Here is a 23,993-nt window from a genome sequence, read left to right on the forward strand (position 1 = left end):
TTGACGCGAAAATTCCAGCTTTCGTCGCCTACGAACAGCAGTCAGCATGAGTGCCTGAACCAGGCGCCTGCTACAGAGGCTCACACGCAGCAACATTGTTGGTAGCCTCTCGCTTCATCTGGGCGGTTAGTCGTTCAACAGTCGCGCGTCTCTTCACCCGTACACATTCCTGCAAACGTCGTTCACCCCTGTCATCCTTCAGCCTCTGGTGCACCTCAATTGCCTCGGTGCTGGTTTTGGATACCGTCATTTTGCCGTACACGGTATAGTTTCGCGTGCCGCTGTGGCCGAGCGGTTCTAGGCGCTTCTGCTACGGTCGCAGGTTCGAATCCTGTCTCGGGCAAGGATGTGTGTGATGTCCTTAGGTTAGTTAGGGTTAACTAGTTCTAACAAGGGAAATCCCCATCGCACCCCCCTCAGATTTAGTTATGAGTTGGCACAGTGGATAGGCCTTGAAAAACTGAACACATATCAATCGAGAAAACCGGAAGAAGTTGTGTGGAACTACGAAAAAAATTAGTAAAATATACAAACTGAGTAATCCATGCGAAGATGTTAAGTCCCATAGTGGGTTGGGCTGAGTTGTTTCGGGGAAGAGACCAAACAGCGAGGTCATCGGTCTCATCGGATTATGGAAGGACGGGGAAGGAAGTCGGCCGTGCCCCTTCAAAGGAACCATCCCGGCATTTGCCTGGAGCGATTTAGGGAAATCACGGGAAACCTAAATCAGGATGGCAGGACGCGGGATGTCCCATAGTGCTTAGAGACATTGGAACCATCTGAACCATTTGGTGTAGTTTCAATACGGTGGCACGCGAACAAATTACAAATTTAGCCGTTTCGGAAATGCTTCCGCCGTTGGCCCGAAAGCTAATAATCATGTTCTTTTCGATGTGAGATAAATAGCTCCGGTTCCGTATTGAGACAACATTTGCACTGTTTTCCGTGTTCTCTCCGACACCTTTTATGTACACTACACTGGTAGTGCTACCATCTGCCGTCTGCTAGTCGTTATTGTAGGTAGACATCGAACATAGGCGGTGATCATGTTAATTCCACCTTGACACAGTTGGAGAAACTTCTATTTTGGCATGACGCGTCCACGGTCTCAATAGGTTGAAGCTTGCTTGTTTTTTTTTCATGTTGCTGAGCGACAGTCGTATAATAATTTTTAAATGACCACACTCCATTTGACTCTACTGTTGTTAAGTTAATTATGACCCAGGTTTCGGCCTTTATGCCATTCTCAAGTGATTGAGTGTATATGTTATTTAACACATATTGTAGAACATCAAGCTCAAAATTCGCCGTAAATTAGGAAAAACATATAGGCTCCCCACGAAATCTTGCATCTGGCATTTCCTGGGGAGCGAATATTTTTCATTGCTTGCTTTGTTTGGAAAACTGAAATTAAAACATTATAATGTTTTCCTTTACAATGGTGGTCTTTACATCGCTTTCCCTCTCAATGGAATATTTTGGAGATTGTGCCTAGTTGCCTAGTGAGCTGTACGATCTTTGTATATGTCCGGTGACAGGTTTTGACTCACAGTCGGGAACCGCGTGACCGCTACGGTGGCAGGTTCGAATACTGCCTCGGGTATGGATGTGTGTGATGTCCTTAGGTTAGTTAGGTTTAAGTAGTTCTAAGTTCTAGGGGACTGATGACCACAGCAGTTATGTCCCATAGTGCTCAGAGCCATTTGAACCATTTTTTTACTCATAATGTGTTCTGTGTTTTGTTTTTTCATTGATGATATGGCAGTTATCGTAAAAAAGAAGATGTAATGTAGTAGGAGTATTAACGTTGTTTTATGCGTTATAAGTATTATAAAAACTATGTCTTGGTTTGTCTCCATCTTCGGTTTCAACGCCACATGGCGCCAAGTTGATACAATACGGTCCTCGAGTCTGGCATGCGAAGTCTCCAAGTAACATCTTTTGCAAATACGCCTAACGGCAATTCATGAGATTGTACGTTTTCTTATACTGCTCACTTGCATGAGCTTTCCTAAACATATTGTGCTTAGTATGTACTTCCGTTCCTAATACTACATTGGCCTTGACATTGTCATGTATTAGAAACTTCCTGGCAAATTAAAATTGTGTGCCTGACTGACATTCGAACTCGGGACCTTTGCTTTCCGCATGGTCTCGCTTTCGAGTCTCGATCCGGCACACAGTTTTAATCTGCCATGAAGTTTCATAGAAGCTCACAATCCACTGCAGAGTGAAAAAATTTCATTCTGGAAACATCCCCCAGGCTGTGGCTAAGACATGTATCCGCACTATCCTTTCTTCCAGGAGTGCTAGTTATGCAAGTTTCGCAGGAGAGCTTCTGTGAAGTTTGGAAGGTAGGAGACGAGATACGGGCGGAAGCAAAGCTGTGAGGAAGGGTCGTGAGTCGTGCTTGGGTAGCTCAGTTGCTAATGTACAACGATTTAATTTCTGAATTATAATTTTTGTAGGGAGTATTTGATGCAGTGCAAATGCCGGCACGGTAGCTCAGCGTGTTCGGTCAGAGGAATAGCTAGCCTCTGTAATAAAAAAAACTGAGTGAACGGACCAACGGACAACCCGAACGGGTGTCATTGGACGTCCGCCCCGATCACATTCAACGAACAATATATAGAACAAAATGAGATAAAAAACAGTTGGTAGAGCACTTGCCCGCGAAAGGCAAAGGTCCCGAGTTCGAGTCTCGGTCCGGCACACAGTTTTAATTGGACTGGAAGTTTCATTACGGCGCACACTCCGCTGCAGAGTGAAAAAATTTCATTCTGGTTTATGTATTAGCTTTTCTAATTTGACTTTTATGTAAATTTTTGCCACAGTTATCTGACGATGAAGACGACTGAAAACGCGTCATAAATAAAATTTTTAGAGATCAAGACGTTTCCATGGAATTACTATATGCCACATTAATCATTATTACAAATACAAAGCATTAACAGCCTGAAGTCTTCCAGTTTCTGCCAGTTCAGAAATAAGCTGTCTAGCAATTACATGATTTGCAGACTAGGAGAACACATTTTAATTCGGTTGATTTTAAATGGGGCTGCAAAGTGTGGATGTAGCAAGAGTCGCTAGGGAGACGAGCGGCGCAGGGGAAGCCTGTCATGTAACAAGCGTCTACTCTTGATGTGGATAGTCAGCTTTCTTTTCTGTGGAGGAGTTGTAGGTAGCACTCGCGATGCACTAAGAACTGCTTCATCAGTTTACAAAAAAAGTTATTAGATAGAAGCAGTACCAATTGTGTCATTGACTGAGTCCCTGGTTTAGTAAAATATCTACAGGGTGTTTCACAATGTTTTCACGATTGAAATTTGAATAACGCGAGTTAAAAACAAGATACAGTGACAGTGGCGCCGTCTATTAGCAGTGCGGATCGTCAATTTGTATTCCATATACAGGTCAGTAATATTTTCCTACTGGTCGAAGCAACATGGTGCTTTCATAGTGGAGTGCTAGTTCCGCTGCAGCGGATATATCGTACCCATACAACTTGCCTTCCGTAAGCATTTCAGGATTCAGCGGCTGTATCCAATTCCTCCTCGTGGAACAACAGTAAACTGGGTCAGAAACTTCCGTGTAACTGCCAGTGCATTGAATCGAAAGTCAACGGGCACTCGGAAAACCGTCCGAACTCCCGAGAACATCGAACGCGTGCGTAGCAGTTTACACACAAGCCCTCGTCGTTCGTTACGGAAACGTGCACAAATGCTGAACATTTAGCTGGCGTCCGCTCATCACATACCACGGTGCGATCTGCATTATCATCCGTACAAATTATATGTTGAATTACCGCCTCGATCGCCTGATTTAACTGTGCCGGACTTTTATCTGTGGGGTTATTTCAAGTCTAGAATGTACTCAGGTCGGCCGTGAAGATAGAACAGTTACAAGATGGAATTCACGATGCAGCAGCTACTAAAGATGTGTTCAAAATTTTGGTGAGACGCCCCGTGTAATGTGCAGCCGCGAAATGTCATAATTTGTCCGATGTAGTGCGTCACAAGTAAACTTGAATAAATGCTGTACTTCGTGTAAAATGTTCACATTTGATTCACAATTAGTTTGTGTGTTATTCAAATTTGAAATCGTGAAAACATTGTGAAGAATCTTGTATAAAAATCAACTATCATTTATCTTTCGTCATTTTAAGAATAAAAGTTTTCAGAGGAAATACTTTTTCGTTTCAAAGTTTAGTTTGGCGCTAATGATGTTGATGGTGAGCCGGCCGCTGGTGACCGAGCGTTTCTAGGCGCTTCAGTCCGGAACCGCGCGACCGCTACGGTCGCAGGTTCGAATCCTGCCTTGAGCATGGATGTATGTGATGTCCTTAGGTCCGTTAGGTTTAAGTAGTTCTAAGTTCTAGGGGACTGATGACCTGAGATGTTAAGTCCCACAGTGCTTAGAGCCATTTGAAGCATTTGTTGATGGTGAAAGGAAGGGGGCAGGGGTACTAGCGAATATCCGATTGCACTCAGCAATAAGGGTCTCAGAAAGATTGGAAACCGCTGCTCTAGGGGATGGGTACAAGTGTTTTACAAGTCACATTTCTCTCTTTCCTAATTTGGTGTACCAATAATCAACCTTGGTCCGCGTTCCATTAAGCTAGTTTATGCCAGAGATATGGAGGTAAAAAGACAATGTTTTGGCTCTGAAATATGAATACCTCCAGGGGCAGTAAGCAAGAGGTGGCAGCGCGGAGGAATGTAATTTCGCCTGCCGCTGGCGGGGCGCTGCTCACAGCTCACAGCTGCGGCCGGCATGCAAAGTAGTTGGACGTCGGTGGAGGGGGGAGTGCGGGGGGAAGGGGTAACTCGCGCTGGCCACACCGGCGCCACGCCAAATGAATGGCCCGAGAGCGACGCGCGAAGAATTTTTGCGCCCCGGGGAAATCTTCCGGCTGTCTCACCATTGTCTAGAGAAACGCAGGTTCATGACTTCATCGAGCGTCGGAGAAACTGCCAATGGATGGTAATTCGCCGACCACATTTTCAGCATGGCTTGTCCTGCCGTTCGAATCAATATACACTACTGGCCATTAAAATTGCTACACCACGAAGATGACGTGCTACAGACGCGAAATTTAACCGACAGGAAGAAGATGCTGTGATATGCAAACGATTATCTTTTCAGAGCATTCACACACCGTTGGCGCCTGTGGCGACACCTACACCGTGCTGACATGAGGAAAGTTTCCAACCGATTTCTCATACACAAACAGCAGTTGACCGGCGTTGCCTGGTGAACGTTGTTGTGATGCCTCATGTAAGGAGGAGAAATGCGTACCATCACGTTTCCGACTTTGATAAAGGTCGGATTGTAGCCTATCGCGATTGCGGTTTATCGTATCGCGACATTGCTGCTCGCGTTGGTCGAGATCCAATGACTGTTAGCAGAATATGGAATCGGTGGGTTCAGGAGGGTAATACGGAACGCCGTGCTGGACCTCAACGGCCTCGTATCACTAGCAGTCGAGATGACAGGCATTTTATCCGCATGGCTGTAACGGATCGTTTGCAGCAGCATGGACTACCAGCTCAGAGACCGTGCCTGCGGTTACCCTTGACGCTGCATCACAGGCAGGAGCACCTGCGATGGTGTACTCAACGACGTACGTGGGTGCACGAATCGCAAAATTTCAGTTTGTAGGATGAATCCAGGTTCTGTTTACAGCATCATGATCGTCGCATCCGTGTTTGGTGACATCGCAGTGAACGCACATTGGAAACGTGTATTCGTCATCGCCATACTGGCGTATCACCCGGTGTGATGGTATGGGGTGCCATTGGTTATACGCCTCGGTCACTCTATGGTTCGTATTGACTGTACTTTGAACAGTGGACGTTACATTTCAGATGTGTTACGACCCGTTGCTCTACCTTTCATTGGATCCCGGCAAAACCCTACATTTCAGCAGGATAATGCACGACCACACGTTGCAGGTCCTGTATGGGCCATTCTGGATAGAGAAAATGTTCGACTGCTGCCCTGGCTAGCACATTCTCCAGATCTCTCATCAACTGAAAACGTCTAGTGGCCGAGCAATTGGCTCGTCACAATACGCCAGTCACTACTCTTGATGAACTGTGGTATCGTGTTGAAGCTGCATGGGCTGCTGTACCTGTACACGCCATCGAACCTCTGTTTGACTCAATGCCCAGGCGTATTAAGGCCGTTATTACGGCCAGAGTTGGTTGTTGTGGGTACTGATTTCTCAGGATCTATGCACCCAAATTGACTGAAAATGTAATCACATGTCAGTTCTAGTATACTATATCTGTTCAATGAATACCCTTTTATCATCTGCATTTCTTCTTGGTGTAGCAATTTTAATGGCCAGTAGCGTATAAAAGTTATGAGCCTTCATTGATACCTGCAACAAATCCAAAATGTGGATTTCTTCAATGTCTTTTGGCGAATATCAGCGGCTGCAGTCAAATTCCAAGTTTCTATATCCATATTGGTATACATTGTGGTATCACGTTTTTCCATGTGCCATACAAGGACGAGGGGCGTTCAATGAGTAATGCAACACATATTTTTCAAGGCTTACACTCCTGGAAATTGAAATAAGAACACCGTGAATTCATTGTCCCAGGAAGGGGAAACTTTATTGACACATTCCTGGGGTCAGATACATCACATGATCACACTGACAGAACCACAGGCACATAGACACAGGCAACAGAGCATGCACAATGTCGGCACTAGTACAGTGTATATCCACCTTTCGCAGCAATGCAGGCTGCTATTCTCCCACGGAGACGATCGTAGAGATGCTGGATGTAGTCCTGTGGAACGGCTTGCCATGCCATTTCCACCTGGCGCCTCAGTTGGACCAGCGTTCGTGCTGGACGTGCAGACCGCGTGAGACGACGCTTCATCCAGTCCCAAACATGCTCAATGGGGGACAGATCCGGAGATCTTGCTGGCCAGGGTAGTTGACTTACACCTTCTAGAGCACGTTGGGTGGCACGGGATACATGTGGACGAGCATTGTCCTGTTGGAACAGCAAGTTCCCTTGCCGGTCTAGGAATGGTAGAACGATGGGTTCGATGACGGTTTGGATGTACCGTGCACTATTCAGTGTCCCCTCGACGATCACCAGCGGTGTACGGCCAGTGTAGGAGATCGCTCCCCACACCATGATGCCGGGTGTTGGCCCTGTGTGCCTCGGTCGTATGCAGTCCTGATTGTGGCGCTCACCTGCACGGCGCCAAACACGCATACGACCATCATTGGCACCAAGGCAGAAGCGACTCTCAACGCTGAAGACGACACGTCTCCATTCGTCCCTCCATTCACGCCTGTCGCGACACCACTGGAGGCGGGCTGCACGATGTTGGGGCGTGAGCGGAAGACGGCCTAACGGTGTGCGGGACCGTAGATCAGCTTCATGGAGACGGTTGCGAATGGTCCTCGCCGATACCCCAGGAGCAACAGTGTCCCTAATTTGCTGGGAAGTGGCGGTGCGGTCCCCTACGGCACTGCGTAGGATCCTACGGTCTTGGCGTGCATCCGTGCGTCGCTGCGGTCCGGTCCCAGGTCGACGGGCACGTGCACCTTCCGCCGACCACTGGCGACAACATCGATGTACTGTGGAGACCTCACGCCCCACGTGTTGAGCAATTCGGCGGTACGTCCACCCGGCCTCCCGCATGCCCACTATGCGCCCTCGCTCAAAGTCCGTCAACTGCACGTACGGTTCACGTCCACGCTGTCGCGGCATGCTACCAGTGTTAAAGACTGCGATGGAGCTCCGTATGCCACGGCAAACTGGCTGACACTGACGGCGGCGGTGCACAAATGCTGCGCAGCTAGCGCCATTCGACGGCCAACACCGCGGTTCCAGGTGTGGCCGCTGTGCCGTGCGTGTGATCATTGCTTGTACAGCCCTCTCGCAGTGTCCGGAGCAAGTATGGTGGGTCTGACACACCGGTGTTAATGTGTTCTTTTTTCCATTTCCAGGAGTGTATTTCGGCTGAAAAAATTTGTTGTTGGAATATTCCCGTTTCAAACTCTAAGTTCCGCGCTATGCGTAGCCTTCGAAAAGAGGTCTGTAACGGAGGTGCGATCCAAGCAGAAAACTGCCACTGAATTTCTTTTGCGGAAAACCAGAGCATCGCAGATATTCCTAGGCACTTGCAAATGTCTACGGAGATCTGGTGAGGAACAGAAGCACGGTGAGTCGTTGAGCGAGGCGTCTGTCATCATCGCAAGATGGTCGTGTGCAAACCTCTCCCGTCTCCTGGGTGCCGCGCGGCCGCACACACCTGCGACTGCTACAATGTGGCAACGTGCGGACACTCTCATTCGAGGCGATCGACGGGTTGTAGTCAGACACCCCGCTGCACAACTGGACGTCTCTTTTGGTAGTGCTGAAACACTTGACCACCAGTTAGGGTATTCAAAGGTGTGTGCCAGCTGGGTTCCCAGCCGTCTAACAGAAGTCCATAAAGAGCAACGAAGAACCATCTGTGCGGAATTGCTTACGCGTTACGAGGCTGACCGTGACAGTTTTTTTGTCGAACATCGTCACAGGCGATGAAACGTGGGTTCTTGACTTGGAACCGGAAACAAAACGGCAATCCAAGGAGCGGCGCCACACCATCTTCCGTCCGATGACAAAGTTCAAAGCCCTCAGCCCGTAAAGTCATGACGACGATCTTCTGGAACTTTCAAGGAGTTATTCTGTGTGATGTCCTCCCTCATGGTGCAACGATCAAATCTGGAAAGTATCGCGCTGCTCTCATTAAACTGAAGACACGATTTCAGTGTTGTTCGTCGCCACAAAAATGCAAACTTACTTCTCCTTCTCAGTGACAGCGCAAGACCTCACACATGCCTGCACATCCGAGGGGACCTTACAAAACTTCATTGAACTGTTCTTCGTTATCCACTCTACAGCCCAGATCTCGCACGTTTCGATTTCCATTTGGTTGGACCAATGGAGGATGCTGAAGGATACACTCTGCAGGAAGCAGTACTTGGTTGACGGGGAGGTCATTGATGTAGGAAGACGTTCACCCCGACGTGGTACCATGCGGGAATACAGGCCATCAAAGTAAGGGGGCGTAAGGTCCTCGCATTAGACAGAGGTTACTTGTACGTCTAAAAATACGCTTTTTAGACAAAAGAGTTCGAATCCTGTATAAAACCAACCTTCTTTTTGGGAAAAAAACTGTTGCATCACGTATTGAACGCGCTTCGTGTTGACAAGTCAAAACATGTCTCCATAGGACGACATTTATTACATAAACAAAATTCACTAAAAATATCACAGTAGCAACAGATATCGGACATATTCTGGCACTACTGCCGAATTACATTTGGACAGAATTTTTAGATGTTGTGGATTGCAATGAGAGAAGCGAGGAGCCTCCCCTGTTTCCTCAACTATCAGATTAAAACGATCTCACCCGACAATTTTCTGTCCCCTGGACTGTGGAGACATCGGACAACTTTTCTTACAACAGTGAATATATTAGCTGAGGTAATTAACTGGATTAATGAAGAAGAATTCCGAAGAATGTTGAAATAGGTAAGGATCGAGGGGGTTCTCCGTAGAATCGGCGAGGAAAAGAATATATGGAAAACGCTGACAAGAAACACGGATAGGATATGTACTAGGACATCAGGGTATAACTTTCATGTTACTAGAGGGAGATGCATAGGACTAAAACTGCAGAGGAAGACAGAGACTGGAATACATCCTGCAAATAACTGAGGACGTAGGTTGCAAGTGCTACTCTGAGATGAAGAGGTTGGCACAGGAGAGAAATTCGTGGTGGGCCGCATCAAACCAGTCTTCTACAGACCAGTAACAGACACAAAACTTAATTAAACTGGTTACATTCTTGATAAAACACAGATACGGGAAGCAATCAAGTCACAGAAGGTGAGAATTTGCCAGATCACAATTTTGAACTATACAGTGATCCCCAAGCTTTTCGTGGAGAGGGGCAAATGTGCATACACTACTGGCCACTAAAATTTCTACACCAAGCAGAAATGCAGATGATAAACGGGCATTCATTGGACAAATACATTAAACTAGAACAGACATGCGATTACTTTTTCACGCAGTTTGGGTGCATAGCTCCTGAGAAATCAGTACCCAGAATAAACACCTCTGACCGTAATAGCGGCCTTGATACACCTGGGCATTGAGTCAAACAGAGCTTGGATGGCGTGTACGGGTACAGCTGCTCATGCAGCTTCAACGCGATACCACAGTTCATCAAGAGTACTGACTGGCGTAATGTGACGAGCCAGTTGCTCGGCCACCATTGACCAGACGTTTTCAATTGGTGAGAGATATGGAGAATGTGCTGGCCAGGGCAGCAGTCGAACATTTTCTGTATCCAGAAAGGCCCGTACAGGACCTGCAACATGCGGTCGTGATACATCTGAAATGTAACGTCCACTGTTCAAAGTGCCGTCAATGCGAACAAGAGACGACCGAGACGTGTAACCAATGGCGCCCCATACCATCACGCCGGGTGTTGCGCCAGTATGGCGATGACGAATACACGCTTCCAATGTGCGTTCACTGCGATGTCACCAAACACGGATGCGAGCATCATGATGCTGTAAACAGAACCTCGATTCATCCGAAAAAATGACGTTTTGCCATTCGTGCACCCAGTTTCGTCGTTTAGTACACCATCGGAGGCGCTCTTGTCTGTGATGCAGCGTCAAGGGTAACCGCAGCCATGGTCTCCGAGCTGATAGTCCATGCTGCTGCAAACGTCGTCGAACTGTTCGTGCAGATGGTTGTTGCCTTGCTAACGTCCCCATCTGGTGACTCAGAGATCAAGACGTGGCTGCACGATCCGTTACAGCCATGCGGATAAGATGCCTGTCATTTCGACTGCTAGTGATTACCCTCCTGAGCCCACCGATCCAATATTCTGCTAACAGTCATTGGATCCTGACCAACGCGAGCAACAATGTCGCGATACGATAAACCGCAGTTGCGATATGCTACAATCCGACCTTTATCAAAGTCAGAAACATGATGGTACGCATTTCTCCTCCTTACACGAGGCATCGCAACAACGTTTCACCAGGCAACGCAGGTCAACTGCTGTTTGTGTATGAGAAATCGGTTGGAAACTTTCCTCATGTCAGCACGGTGTAGGTGTCGCCGCCGGCGCCAACGGTGTGTGAATGCTCTGAAAAGCTAATCATTTGCATATCGCAGCATCTTCTCCCTGTCGGTTAAATTTCGCGTCTGTAGCACTTCGTCTTCGTGGTGTAGCAATTTTAATGGCCAGTAGTGTATAAAGAAATACAGTCTCATGACAATCAATGATAACTGGTCCGATCCCTATCGAGAACGTTGAAGAGAAAAGGAGAGATGAGTATCGGGAATTTACAATTATTTGTACGAAGCAAAAAAATTAACCGTGAGTGATCACGTAATGCGAATACACAGACAAGTGCAGCATGACAAAACTTACTGCACTCACATTGGCGGTATCGTAATACTGACTGATCGAGGCGCAAATCACGCTGGTCTACATTTACATGGATATTCTGCAAATCACATTTAAGTGCCTGGCAGAGGGTTCATCGAACCACTTTCACAATTCTCTATTATTCCAATCTCGTAAAGCGCGCGGAAAGAACGAACACCTATATCTTTCTCGACGACGTCTGATTTCCCTTATTTTATCATGGTAATCGTTTCTCCCTCTAAAGGTCGGCGTCTACAAAATATTTTCGCAATCGAAGGAGATAGTTGATGTTTGGAATTTCTGGAGAAGATTGCTCCGCAACGAAAAACGCCTTTCTTTTAATGATTTCCAGCGCAAATCCTGTATTATTTCTGTGACACTCTCTCCCATATTTCGCGATAATACAAAACGTGCTGCCTTTCTGTGAACTTTTTCGATGCACTCCGTCAGTCCTATCTGGTAAGGATCCCACACCGCGCAGCAGTATTCCGTGTTACTTTGTGTCAAGACTGATTTCCTCGAGGCAGTTCATAACGATCGAACGCAATATATGTTCCAAAATCCTGCTGCATATCGACGTTAATGATACGGGCCTGTAATTTAGTGGATTACTCTTACTACTTTTCTTGAATATTGGTGTGACCTGTGCAAATTTCCAGTCTTTGGGTACGCATCTTTCGTAGAGATTGTTGTATATGGTTGTTAAGCATGGGACTATTGCATCAGCATACTCTGAAAGGAACCTGGTCTGGACCAGAAGACTTCCTTTAATTAAGTGATTTAAGTTGCTTCACTACTCCGAGGATATGTAGTTCCACGTTACTCATGTTGGGAGCTGTGCTTGATTCGAATTCTGGAATATTTACTTCGTCTTCTTTTGTGAAGGCATTTCGGAAGGCTGTGTTTAGTAACTCTACTTTGGCAGCCCCGTATTTTATAGTATCTCCATTGCTATGCCGAAAGAAAGCATTGATTGTGTCTTGCCGCTAACATACTTCACATACGACCACAGTCTCTTTGGATTTTCTGGCAGGTTTGGAGACAAAATTTCATTGTGGAAACTATTATAAGCATCTCACACTGAAGTCAGCACTAAATTTCAAGCTTCTGTAAAACATCGCAATCTTGGAGATTTTGCATCTGTTTAAATTTGTCATATTTGTTTCGTTTTTCTGCAATAGTGTTCTGACCCGTTTTGTGTATCAAGGAGGATCACCTCCGTCGTTTGTTAATTTATTTGGTACAGATCTCTCAACTGCTGCCGATAGTATTTCTTTGAATTCAAGCTACATCTGGTCTACACTTATATTAATTTGGAAGGGCTGGATATTGTCTCTCAGGAAGACGTCAAGTGAATTTTTATCTACTTTTTTGAATAGGTATATTTTTCGTTGATTTTTAGAGGATTTGGGGGTTACAATATTCAATCTTGCTACGACAAACCTGTGTTCACTAATCCCTGTATCCATTTTGATGTTGGTTACTAACTCAGGATTATTTGTTGCTAAGAAAAATGTTCAAATGTGTGTGAAATCTTATGGGACTTAACTACTAAGGTCATCCGTCCCTAAGCTTACACACTACTTAACCTAAATTATCCTAAGGACAAACACACACACCCATGCCCGACGGAGGACTCGAACCTCCGCCGGGACCATGTTGCTAAGAAATCAAGTGTCTTTTCACAACCGGTTAGTATTCGTGTGGGCTCATGAACTAACTGCTCGAAATAATTTTTCAGAGAATGCGTTTAGCACAATTTCGGATGATGTTTTTTTGTATACCTCTGGAATTAAACATGTATTTTCATCAACATATCTAGGATAAATTAAAGTCACCACCAACAATAATTGTGTGAGTCGGATACGTGTTTGAAATCCAACTGAAGTTTTCTTTGAACCTTTCAGCAATTGTATTATCTGAATTTGGAGGTCGGTAAAATAATCCAATTATTATTTTACTCCGGTTGCCAACAATGACTGCTCATAGTAAGTCACAGGAAATACCTACTTCAATTTCGCTACTTGTAACAGCAACAAACAAGCCACCGCCAACCGTGTTCGGGCTATCCTTTCGGAACAGCATTAGGTTCTTCACAAAAATTTCGGCTGAGCTTGTCTCCGGCTTCAGCCAGGTTTCAGTCCTTGAGCGTTTTGAGCACCAGTGCTTTCTATTAGCGCTTGGAGCTCTGGTACTTTCCCAACGCAGCTACGACAATTTACAACTGTTATACCGATGGTTAATGTACCTTTTTTCTTCCTGTGTGCGGCCTGCAACCTTTGTGACTGAAGCCCTTTTTGTGTTTTCCTGCGACCCTCTAACCTAAGAAACCGCCCAGTCCATTTCTCACACCCCCTGCTACCCGTGTAGCCGCCTCCTGCGTGTAGTGGACACCTGACCTATTCAGCGGAATCCGAAACCAAACCACCCTATGGCGCAAGTCCAGGTATCACAGAACTATCTGAGCCTCAGATTCAGACCCTCCACTCGGCTCTGTACCAGAGGTCCGCAATCGGTACTGTCGACTATGCTGAAAACGGTCAGCTCTACTATCATCTCGCAAGTAAGACTGGCAGCCTTTACCACTTGTGTTAGCCGCTCGAAATCTCTTCTGATCCAAAGTGATACACATCATTGGTACCGACGTGAGCCACCACCTGCCGTTGGCTGCACCCTGTGCTCTTCATGGCATCCGGGAAGACCTGATCCACGTCTGGAATGACTCCACCCGATATGCACACAGAGTGTACATTGGCTTTCTTCCAGTTCTTGGCAGCCATGTCCCTAAGGGGGCTCATAAGGCGCCTAATGTTGGAGCTCCCAACTATCAATAATCCCACCCTCTGTGATTGCCCAGATCTTGCAGGCTCGGAGGTTTCCTCTGAAACAGGACAGGCGATGGGATCTGGCTCAGCGACAGTGTCAGCCACAGACAGCGCCCGGAATCTGTTAGTCAGACTACGCCCTTACATGCGGCCCTCTGGAAAGTATTTCATCGCATACTACGCCCCGGGGCGACTTCCCATTCGACCGCAGGTGAGGGTCAACCTCAGTGTGAGCAATAACTGGGCTGCCAACCAGTGAGGAGCGATCGGAGGTCTCGGAAGTGCTGGACGTCCGTTGGATCCCCACGACCGTCCCCAACACTGGTACCCATCTATTGCAGCCTCAAGCTGTGTAACCGAGGCCATCACAGCCTGGAGATGAGAGCGAAGTGTCACCAACTCGGGCCGCATCTGCACACAACAATCGCAGTCCCTATACGTACTGAAGACCGTGGCAAATTAAACCATCCAGATAATCGGACTATCGGTAGGTGCTGCGTTAACTCTGTTGCAGGCGCTGACTAAAACGCAGGAACTGTGTCTAATAAATTAGATTAACACACAGAGATTCAAAAACCTAACTACTGAAGCACACAGGTGAAACTATATAATTTGCCCCTGATTAGGAACTTGTAATATGTCAGAAAATTGGTTTACTTTCCAACGCAAACGAAAACATGAGAACTGTGTCTATTAGATGTTGAAATGACATGCAGAAACTCAAGAAACTAAAATATGAAAGCACACAGATGAAATTTGTGGTGTCACCGCCAGACACCACACTTGCTAGGTGGTAGCCTTTAAATCGGTCGCGGTCCGTTAGTATACGTCGGACCCGCGTGTCGCCACTGTCAGTGATTGCAGACCGAGCGCCACCACACGGCAGGTCTAGTGAGACGTTCTAGCACTCGCCCCAGGTGTACAGCCGACTTTGCTAGCGAAGCTACACTGACCAATACGCTCTCATTTGCCGAGACGATAGTTAGCTTAGCCTTCAGCTACGTCATTTGCTACGACCTAGCAAGGCGCCATTACCAGTGTATATTGAAATGGAAATTATGTACAGTCAAGAGTGATGTTCACCAATTGTGGATTAAAGTTAAGTATTCTACCAGTACCTCCTGTTTTGCTAGTCTTATTTCTCTGACCTGTTCCAGACCTCACGCCAGTCTGCGTGTAAATAAACGCGTGCATTTCGGCCTCTTCTAGCAACACGGTGTTAGCTCTTCTGCCAACACATCAAAATTAACAAATCGCTCCTGGTTAGGAACTCATAAAAGTCACAAAATCGGTTACTTCGCTGTTGCTGTGTGTGTCTCGGCCGGCTATTGCGGCGTGACTGGCTAACGCCAAGAAGTTGTCACTAGTTTTCAGAACAAGCAAACGACTGTGACAGACGAAATTAACATGAGCACACTACCACGACTGTCTTGATCAAAGCTGAATGTAACTGTGCATGGTAGCTTCCACGATGTTCGAGGGAACGGATGTTCCCAGAAATGGCGGCAAATACCACACTACTACTAGTCGTGAAGTGAAGACTACAACCAACTGGGGTTGGGAAAGCGTCTGTCAGTAGCATTGTCTTCATATAAAATCCCCAGGCCACCCTTCGTGAATAGTGGAGGGTACCTTCTACCACTACTCGTCGTTCCGTTTCCTCTTCCACAAGCAAATAGAGTGAGAAAAAACTATTATCTAAAAGCCTCCGTATGAGCCGTAATTTCTATCAGCTTATTTTTTCAGTTCTTACGCGAAAGGAACGTTGTCGGCAGTAGAATCGTTATGCAGTCGGTCTCAGATGCTGGTTCTCTAATTTTCCGCAGTAGTCCCTCCATGGAATTCCCGTAGTAGTGGAGCCTCCGAGGAATTCCCGTTTGACATCACGATGTATCTCTGCAACATTTGCATGCTGATCGAACCTACCAGTAACAAACCTAGCAGGCCGCCTCCAAATTGCTTCGAAGTCCTTCTTTAATCTGATCTGATGTGGATCCCAAGCACTCGAGCACTATTCAAGAATGGGTTGCACTAGCGTTCTATACGCCGTCTCTTTTATATACAAGCTACACTTCCCCAAAATTCTCCCAATAAAACAAAGTCGAGAATTCACCTTTCCTACCATATCGCTTTGCAACGTTACGCCTTCATATTTAATCACTGTTACTGTGTCAAGCAGCATCCTGTTGATGCTGCATTACAACGTTACAGGATTCTTTTTTCCTTACTCGCCTGTTTTAACGTCCAATTTTTCTACATTCAGAGCAAGCTGCCATTCATTATAGAAAACAGGAATTCTAACTCATCTCGTATCTTCTTACAGTCACTCAACGACTACACCTTCCCTTACATCACAATGTCATCTGCAAAGAGACAAAAATTTCTGCTCACCTTATCAGAACATTTATGGATATTAAGGATAAGGGCTGTCCCATCACTTTTCCCTGCGGCACTCTTGACGATACCCTTATCTCGCCGTCGAAGACAACGTCCTGCGTTCCATTACTTGAAAACTATTCGCCTCACTCTATCTGGAAACCTAATCCTATGTACAGACCTTCGTCAATAGTCTGCAGTGGGGCAACGTGTCAAAAGCTTTCCGGAAATCTAGGAATATCGAGTCTGCCTGTTGCCATTCATCCATAGTTCACAGAATATCATGTGAAGAAAGGCAAGCTGAGTTTTACATGAGCGATGTTTTTTAAATCCGTGTTGATTTGTGGACGGAAGCTTTTCTGCCTCAAGGAAATTGATTATTCCTGAATTCAGAATGTATTCAAAATTTCTGCAGCACATCAGTGTTAAGGATACTGATATCTAATTATACGGTACCCTCCTTTCACCTTTCTTATATAAAGGCTTACCTGCGCTTTTTTTTCCAATCGCTTGAGACACTGCGCCGGGCGACAGATTAGTGATAAAAGCAAGCTAAGTGGCCAATGTCGCAGAGTGCTCTTTGTAAAACCGGATTGGGATTCCATCTGAACCAGTGACTTATTTATTTCCAACTCCTTCAGTTGCTTGTCTATGGGTGCCTATTTCTCTGCCCTCCATAAGGGAGTCTGTGCGACTGTCAAATGATGGTATGTTTGTACCACCCTCGTACCTCAATGATTTCTTCAACGTCAAATTTAAAACTTCAGCTTCCTTTCGCTGTCCTCTATTGCCACCCCAGACCCATCGACGACTGACTGGATAGAGTCCTTCGACCCGCTGACTGATTTTACATTTGACCAGAGTTTTCTCGGGTTCTCGGCAAGGTCTTTCGCTAAGGTATGACGGTGGAAGTTGTTGTACGCTTCGTGCATTAATCTTCCTACCGACTAATGTATTTCTACTAACTTTTGCCTGTCGACATTTGAGCGTCCTTTTTCGAGTGGAGAGTGCAAAAATCTTTATTTCCTCAGCATTTTCCTATTTGTATTATTAAACCACGGAGGATCCTTTCCAATCTTAATCCACTTTCTTGGCACATACGTCTCTGGAGTGCGATTTACAATCAGTTTAAACGTTGCCCTTAATTCCTCTATCACAGCCACGTGCTTCTTCCCACAAAAAAGCGTTCCTTTAGCTAACTTGACTGCAGGTGGAAATCCAGACGGTTGCTACGCCTTATGGACGAGAAGCCAGTTCGGCCTCCCAATGCACAGGTTTGTGGAACTGTGGCAGCACCGGTTCTCCGACCACACGTGGTGTCATTGTCCCCACGCACCGTCATTGTGGTGGCTTGAATTTGAAAGTAACGGCCCCTTGAATATTTGCCGAACTTCACCATATTATGTATTTTATGAATCTAATGACTCAACGATACAGATAGCCGTACCGTAGGTGCAACCACAACGGAGGGGTATCTGTTGAGAGGCCAGAGAGACGTGTGGTTCCTGAAGAGGGGCAGCAGCCTTTTCAGTAGTTGCAGGGGCAACAGTCTGGATGATTGACTCATCTGGCCCTGTAACACTAACCAAAACGGCCTTGCTGTTTTGGTACTGCGAACGGCTGAAAGCAAGGAGAAGCTACAGCCGTAATTTTTCCCGAGGGCATGCAGCTTTACTGTATGGTTAAATGATGATGGCGTCCTCTTGGGTAAAATATTCCGGAGGTAAAATAGTCCCCCACTCGGATCTCCGGGCGGGGACTACTCAAGAGGACATCATTATCAGGAGAAAGAAAACTGGCATTCTACGGATTGGAGCGTGGAATGTCAGATTCCGTAATCGGGCAGGTAGGTTAGAAAATTTAAAAAGGGAAATGGATAGGTTAAAGTTAGATATAGTGGGAATAAGTGAAGTTCGGTGGCAGGAGGAACAAGACTTCTGGTCAGGTGAATACAGGGTTACAAATACAAAATCAATTATGGGTAATGCAGAAGTAGGTTTAATAATTAATAAAAAAAATAGAAGTGCGGGTAAGCTACTACAAACAGCATAGTGAACCCATTATTGTGGCCAAGATAGACACGAAGCCCACGCCTACTACAGTAGTACAAGTTTATATGCCAACTAGCTCTGCAGATGTTGAAGAAGTTGGTGAAATGTATGATGAGATAAAGAAATTATTCAGATAGTGAAGGGAGATGAAAATTTAATAGTCATGGGTGACTGGAATTCGTCAGTAGGAAAAGGGAGAGAAGGAAACGTAGTAGGTGAATATGGATTGGGGCTAAGAAATGAAAGAGGAAGCCGCCTGGTAGAATTTCGCACAGAGCATAAATTAATCATAGCTAACACTTGGTTCAAGAATCATGAAAGAAGTTTGTATACATGGGAGAACCCTGGAGATACTAAAAGGTATCAGATATATAATATAATGGTAAGACAGAGATTTAGGAACCCGATTTTAAATTGTAAGACATTTCCAGGGGCAGATGTGGACTCCGACCACAGTCTATTGGTTATGAGCTGTAGATTAAAACTAAAGAAACTGCAAAAAGGTGGGAATTGAAGGAGATGGGACCTGGATAAACTGAAATAACCAGAGGTTGTACAGAGTTTCAGGGAGAGCATAAGGGAACAATTGACAGGAATGGGGGAAAGAAATACAGTAGAAGAAGAATGGGTAGCTTTGAGGAATGAAATAGTGAAGGCAGCAGAGGATCAAGTAGGTAAAAAGACGAGGGCTAGTAGAAATCCTTGGGTAACAGAAGAGATATTGAATTTAATTGATGAAAGGAGAAATTACAAAAATGCAGCAAGTGAAGCAGGCAAAAAGGAATACAAACGTCTCAAAAATGATATTGACAGGAAGTGCAAAATGGCTAAGCAGGGATGGCTAGAGGACAAATGTAAGGATGTAGAGGCTTATCTCATGCGGGGTAAGATAGATACTGCCTACAGGAAAATTGAAGAGACCTTTGGAGAAAAGAGAACAAGTTGCATGAATATCAAGAGCTCAGATGGGAACCCAGTTCTAAGCAAAGAAGGGAAAGCAGAAATGTGGAAGGAGTATATAGTGGGTCTATAAAGGGGCGATGTTCTTGAGGACAATATTATGGAAATGGAGACGAGGTAGATGGAGATGAAATGGGAGATACGATACTGCGTGAAGAGTTTGACAGAGCACTGCAAGACCTAAGTCGAAACAATGCCCCGGGAGTAGACAACATTCAATTAGAACTGCTGACAGCCTTGGGAGACCCAGTCCTGACAAAACTCTACCATCTGGTGAGCAAGATGTACGAGACAGGCGAAATACCCTGACTTCAAGAAAAATATAATAATTCCAATCCCAAAGAAAGCAGGTTTTGACAGATGTGAAAATTACCGAACTATCAGTTTAATAAGTCACAGCTGCAAAATACTAACGCGAATTCTTTACAGACGCATGGAAAAACTGGTAGAAGCCGACCTCGGGGAAGATCAGTTTGGATTCCGTAGAAATGTTGGAACACGTGAGGCAATACTGACCCTATGACTTATCTTAGAAGAAAGATTAAGGAAAGGCAAACCTACGTTTCTGTCATTTGTAGACTTAGAGAAAGCTTTTGACAATGTTGACTGGAATATTCTCTTTCAAATTCTGAAGGTGACAGGGGTAAAATACAGGAAGCGAAAAGATATTTGCAATTTGTACAGAAAACAGATGGCAGTTATAAGAGTCGAGGGACATGAAAGGGAAGCAGTGGTTGGGAAGGGAGTGAGACAGGGCTGTAGCCTCTCCCCGATGCTATTGAATCTGTATACTGAGCAAGCAGTAAAGGAAACGAAGAAAAGTTCGGAGTAGGAATTAAAATCCATGGAGAAGAAATAAAAACTTTGAGGTTCGCCGATGACGTTGTAATTCTGTCAGGGACACGAAAGGACTTGGTAGAGCAGTTGAACGGAATGGACAGTGTCTTGAAAGGAGGGTATAAGGTGAACATCAACAAAAGCAAAACTAGGATAATGGAATGTAGTCGAATTATGTTAGGTGATTTTGAGGGAATTAGATTAGGAAATGAGACACTTAAAGTAGTAAAGGAGTTTTGCTATTTGGGGAGCAAAATAACTGATGGTCGAAGTAGAGAGGATATAAAATGTAGACTGGCAATGGCAAGGAAAGCGTTTCTGAAGAAAAGAATTTTGTTAACATTGACTATTGATTTAAGTGTCAGAAAGTCGTTCTTGAAAGTATTTGTATGGAGTGTAGCCATGTATGGAAGTGAAACATGAACGATAAATAATTTAGACAAGAAGAGAATAGAAGCTTTCGAAATGTGGTGCTACAGAAGAATGCTGAAGATTAGATGGGTAGATCACATAACTAATGAGGAGGTATTGAATAGGATTAGGGAGAAGAGGAGTTTATGGCACAAATTGACTAGAAGAAGGGATCGGTTGGTATGACATGTTCTGAGGCATCAAGGGATCACCAATTTAGTACTGGATGGCACCGTGGAAGGTAAAAATGGTAGAGGGAGACCAAGAGATGAGTACGCTAAGCAGATTAAGAAGGATGTAGGCTGCAGTAGGTACTGGGAAATGAAGAGGCTAGCACAGGATAGAGTAGCATGGAGAGCTGCATCAAACTAGTCTCAGGACTGAAGACCACAACAGCAACAACAATGACTGATGATCTTGAAAACTGCTCTGCCCCCGCCGTTTGGTAGTTGTGTACTTAGGGAAGCTGGCAGAGGATTCAGTTGGTTGAGAGAAACTAGTTTTAATACATTAATAAGCAGATTAAATTCACTGAATTTGTAATTAATTAATTTATGTGGTGGTGCCTGCTACTATTGAACTCATAATTGTGCAAGCCTTACGGATGCGTGATTGTAAACTCTCTTTCTGTATAATGGGACTGCACTGCACTGGTGATGAGATTCCCCCATGTGCTGTGTATGTCCCCGAAAAATCACTGGCTTATGAATTCCAAGAAATTGCAAGTATTGAAAGTCTATACGACTTACCACGACATCAATTCACTCTGAACTGCCATTTGTCGTCCCTTTATAATCTGTTTATACACGTCCATCTACCCAAGTACACTCCTGGAAATGGAAAAAAGAACACATTGACACCGGTGTGTCAGACCCACCATACTTGCTCCGGACACTGCGAGAGGGCTGTACAAGCAATGATCACACGCACGGCACAGCGGACACACCAGGAACCGCGGTGTTGGCCGTCGAATGGCGCTAGCTGCGCAGCATTTGTGCACCGCCGCCGTCAGTGTCAGCCAGTTTGCCGTGGCATACGGAGCTCCATCGCAGTCTTTAACACTGGTAGCATGCCGCGACAGCGTGGACGTGAACCGTATGTGCAGTTGACGGACTTTGAGCGAGGGCGTATAGTGGGCATGCGGGAGGCCGGGTGGACGTACCGCCGAATTGCTCAACACGTGGGGCGTGAGGTCTCCACAGTACATCGATGTTGTCGCCAGTGGTCGGCGGAAGGTGCACGTGCCCGTCGACCTGGGACCGGACCGCAGCGACGCACGGATGCACGCCAAGACCGTAGGATCCTACGCAGTGCCGTAGGGGACCGCACCGCCACTTCCCAGCAAATTAGGGACACTGTTGCTCCTGGGGTATCGGCTAGGACCATTCGCAACCGTCTCCATGAAGCTGGGCTACGATCCCGCACACCGTTAGGCCGTCTTCCGCTCGCGCCCCAACATCGTGCAGCCCGCCTCCAGTGGTGTCGCGACAGGCGTGAATGGAGGGACGAATGGAGACGTGTCGTCTTCAGCGATGAGAGTCGCTTCTGCCTTGGTGCCAATGATGGTCGTATGCGTGTTTGGCGCCGTGCAGGTGAGCGCCACAATCAGGACTGCATACGACCGAGGCACACAGGCCCAACACCCGGCATCATGGTGTGGAGAGCGATCTCCTACACTGGCCGTACACCACTGGTGATCGTCGAGGGGACACTGAATAGTGCACGGTACATCCAAACCGTCATCGAACCCATCGTTCTACCATTCCTAGACCGGCAAGGGAACTTGCTGTTCCAACAGGACAATGCACGTCCACATGTATCCCGTGCCACCCAACGTGCTCTAGAAGGTGTAAGTCAACTACCCTGGCCAGCAAGATCTCCGGATCTGTCCCCCATTGAGCATGTTTGGGACTGGATGAAGCGTCGTCTCACGCGGTCTGCACGTCCAGCACGAACGCTGGTCCAACTGAGGCGCCAGGTGGAAATGGCATGGCAAGCCGTTCCACAGGACTACATCCAGCATCTCTACGATCGTCTCCGTGGGAGAATAGCAGCCTGCATTGCTGCGAAAGGTGGATATACACTGTACTAGTGCCGACATTGTGCATGCTCTGTTGCCTGTGTCTATGTGCCTGTGGTTCTGTCAGTGTGATCATGTGATGTATCTGACCCCAGGAATGTGTCAATAAAGTTTCCCCTTCCTGGGACATTGAATTCACGGTGTTCTTATTTCAATTTCCAGGAGTGTATTTAAGGGGTATGAGAAAACGAAGTACAAACACGTCATAAATGATAGGATTTAGCTGCCTACAAGCTGGTGCTGTTTTAATCTATATTAATCTTAACAGCGTTTTTCTATTGTGTAACGAATGTGTTTGTATGTTAAGGGGCAGTCAAAGGAAAACAAGACAGATAAAAAAAAGGTAAAATGTTTTGTTATTTCGATAGTACAGAGAACTTTGAACGACTTGAGATAAAACGTTCATATCCGCAGGACATGTACTTTAATATGTTCTGCAGAAAAGGTTGCCATTTGAACCAAGTTGGCCTGCGGGTTCAAGGTCAACAACCATATCGCGGGGCAACACCGTCTCCCGGTAAAACGTGCCTGACGTTCTCGTTGTTGCTGTAAACTAAAGGTAATGGATCAGTGTGACTTGAGCAGACGTATGAGCGACCCGTACTGTCACCCCACTGTGTCTGAAAGAGGCGCATTATTGGCATGAGAGAATGCGATGCATTCATACTGGAAACTGTTGCTCGTGTGGGACGAAGTGCTTCGGCAATGCAACGCGTCCGTGCTGAATGGTTCACGGAAGGCCGTTTTCAATACGACGACATGGGTCAGTTCCCTCTACCCAGGCCACTCGCTGAGAAGATCGACACCTCATCCGAATGGAACTGCAGGACAGATTTTCGGCTCTGGTGCAACAGTGAAACAGTGTAACACGTCGTACACTATCAGGGGTGACATTCCGTCACTATGTATTATCACGTGGGTTACGTGCATATCATCCATTTCTCTGCCTACCATTGATGAATATGCAGAAACATGCTA

Source organism: Schistocerca piceifrons, chromosome 1 (assembly GCF_021461385.2).
Source record: "Schistocerca piceifrons isolate TAMUIC-IGC-003096 chromosome 1, iqSchPice1.1, whole genome shotgun sequence".
Classification (NCBI taxonomy): domain Eukaryota; kingdom Metazoa; phylum Arthropoda; class Insecta; order Orthoptera; family Acrididae; genus Schistocerca; species Schistocerca piceifrons.